Source organism: Cicer arietinum, chromosome 2, assembly GCF_000331145.2.
Source record: "Cicer arietinum cultivar CDC Frontier isolate Library 1 chromosome 2, Cicar.CDCFrontier_v2.0, whole genome shotgun sequence".
In the NCBI taxonomy this organism is placed as follows: domain Eukaryota; kingdom Viridiplantae; phylum Streptophyta; class Magnoliopsida; order Fabales; family Fabaceae; genus Cicer; species Cicer arietinum.
The window spans coordinates 33,367,445-33,370,820 of NC_021161.2; positions in this window are offsets into that span (position 1 = coordinate 33,367,445).

Below are 3,376 nucleotides of genomic sequence, written 5' to 3' on the forward strand. Positions count from 1 at the left end.
CTCAAAATAAGGACTTTTGCTGAGCCAATCGATTGCCAAATCGATTTGGTCAGTTCTGCTGAGTTTCTGCATGACCAAATCGATTTCTAAGTCGATTTTGTCAGTTTTGATGAGTCCATGTGTTGCCAAATCGATTTCCAAATCGATTTTGGTATTTTTGCTGAGTTCCTGCCTCCCTGCCAATCGATTTCCAAATCGATTTCTTAAAAGATTTTGAAAGATATATTTATACATTCGATTGGCAAATCGATTAGGTTAAAATAGTGAACTTCCTGCAACTCATCCAATCGATTGGGAAGTCGATTTCCCTGATCGTTTTTCCAAAAATTCATGCATTTACTCAAGTCATTCCTAATCAAATTCATATCTTAACCCTTAGCAAGTACTACGCACAACATCATTAGTTTCGAAATACTATTGCAAGCAAACATGTTATCACCAAATTCCAAAACATAACACTTAACATTTATAACACAATTAATACAACATCATGGGTTTCAAAATGGTATAGCAATCCAACATGTCATCACCAAATTCCAAAACATAACTCTTATAACACAATTACTACACATACCAAATGAACCAACAATTCACAATTTAACAGGGTGTAGTCTCTTGCGGACAAACACAATTCCCTCAGGAACGTAAGTCGTAAACGTACTACCTATCACGGGTCCGTACTGTTTACCGAGGGGCCACCTATCCCGGGTCTGCACAACTTACCAAACGTAAATCGTAAATGTACTGCCTATCACGGGCCCGTACCGTTTACCAAGGTGCCACCTATCACGGGTCTGCACGATTTCCCAAAACATACATAAGTAAACGAGACATTAAGAGATTCCTCATTCTTAACGCCCAGTTAACTTAACAATTTTCAAAACAAATATTAAGTAACCGAGACATTAAGAGATTCCTCATTCTTAACGCCCAGTTAACTTAACAATTTTCAAAACAAATATTAAGTAACCGAGACATTAAGAGATTCCTCATTCTTAACGCCCAGTTAACTTAACAATTTTCAAAACAAATATTAAGTAACCGAGACATTAAGAGATTCCTCATTCTTAACGCCCAGTTAACTTAACAATTTTCAAAACAAATATTAAGTAACCGAGACATTAAGAGATTCCTCATTCTTAACGCCCAGTTAACTTAACAATTTTCAAAACAAATATTAAGTAACCGAGACATTAAGAGATTCCTCATTCTTAACGCCCAGTTAACTTAACAATTTTCAAAACAAATATTAAGTAACCGAGACATTAAGAGATTCCTCATTCTTAACGCCCAGTTAACTTAACAATTTTCAAAACAAATATTAAGTAACCGAGACATTAAGAGATTCCTCATTCTTAACGCCCAGTTAACTTAACAATTTTCAAAACAAATATTAAGTAACCGAGACATTAAGAGATTCCTCATTCTTAACGCCCAGTTAACTTAAACGATTTTCAAAACAAAATATTCAGTAAACGAGACATTAAGAGATTCCCCATTCTTAATACTCATTTACTAAACGATTTTCAGAAACAAACATTAAGTAACCGATACATTAAGAGATTCCCCATTCTTAACGCCTAGTTAACTTAACAATTTTCAAAACAAATATTAAGTAACCAAGACATTAAGAGATTCCCCATTCTTAACGCCCAGTTAACTTAAACGATTTTCAAAACAAAATATTCAGTAAACGAGACATTAAGAGATTCCCCATTCTTAACGCCCAGTTAACTTAAACGATTTTCAAAAAAACAAATATTAAGTAACCGAGACATTAAGAGATTCCCCATTCTTAACGCCCAATTAACTTAAACGATTTTCAAAAACAAACATTAAGTAACCGAGACATTAAGAGATTCCCCATTCTCAACGCCCAGTTAACTTAAACGATTTTCAAAAAAACAAATATTAAGTAACCGAGACATTAAGAGATTCCCCATTCTCAACGCCCAGTTAACTTAAACGATTTTCAAAAAAACAAATATTAAGTAACCGAGACATTAAGAGATTCCCCATTCTCAACGCCCAGTTAACTTAAACGATTTTCAAAAAAACAAATATTAAGTAACCGAGACATTAAGAGATTCCCCATTCTTAACGCCCAGTTAACTTAAACGATTTTCAAAAAAACAAATATTAAGTAACCGAGACATTAAGAGATTCCCCATTCTTAACGCCCAGTTAACTTAAACGATTTTCAAAAAAACAAATATTAAGTAGCCGAGACATTAAGAGATTCCCCATTCTTAACGCCCAGTTAACTTAAACGATTTTTCTTAAAACAAAATATTAAGTAACCGAGACATTAAGAGATTCCCCATTCTCAACGCCCAGTTAACTTAAACGATTTTCAAAACAAAATATTAAGTAACCGAGACATTAAGAGATTCCCCATTCTTAACGCCCAGTTAACTTAACAATTTTCAAAACAAAATATTAAGTAACCGAGACATTAAGAGATTCCCCATTCTTAACGCCCAGTTAACTTAACAATTTTCAAAACAAAATATGTTTAACTCTAATGGTTTTCAAATTCCACAAAAGACAAACTCAAACATACTCTCACATTCAGTCCATAATTCACACCAAAACACATCAATCAACAAACATCAAGTATGAACACGCCAAATACGACGAATATGAATCAACACAACGATATTCAGATACATCAGATTTCATTTACTCCAAATCATACATAAAAGAGCTTAAATTCATTTTCCACAAAACTTTCATCAATATAACCAAAACCTAACTCTAAGGTTTTACCCATAACGCCTTAGATTCATTTTTCCCCAACTCAATACTTCAACCCTAACAAATTCCTTTCAACACAAATATAGATAAGTCCCTAAATGAATACTAAAAGTTTGGAAGGAGCCCTTACCTTAAAGTTAGCTCTAACGTACGATTACAAAATCTCCGCTCGCAACGTCGCCTCCAAATTGGTCCCCTAGCACCGTGGCGTGGTAGTGAGCAACTTTCCCTTCTAACTCTTCGCGAAATGAAGCTTGGATCTAGAAGAAACGGAGGGGTTTGTGTTTGAATCTCAAATACCGTTTTTCTTCGTTTTTGAATCAAAGAGGAAGAGTGGAGTTGCGAAATCCTTGTTCTAACACTCACCCAATCTTGGGTTACTAGTCTTGAAGAAAGAAAGCAACGAAAGACGAAAATGGAGGAGAAGGGAAAATGAGGGTCACGCGTAGGGAGGAAGAAAATGGAATTCTGAATTTTCTTTCCTTTCTTTTTCCTTTCTTTGTTTTTCCTTCCTTTCTATTTCCTTCTTTCCTTTATATAACCTTTTCTTTTCCTTTTCCTTCCTTCTAATTTCCTTTCTTTCTATTCTCTCCAAGCAAACATATATATATATATATAT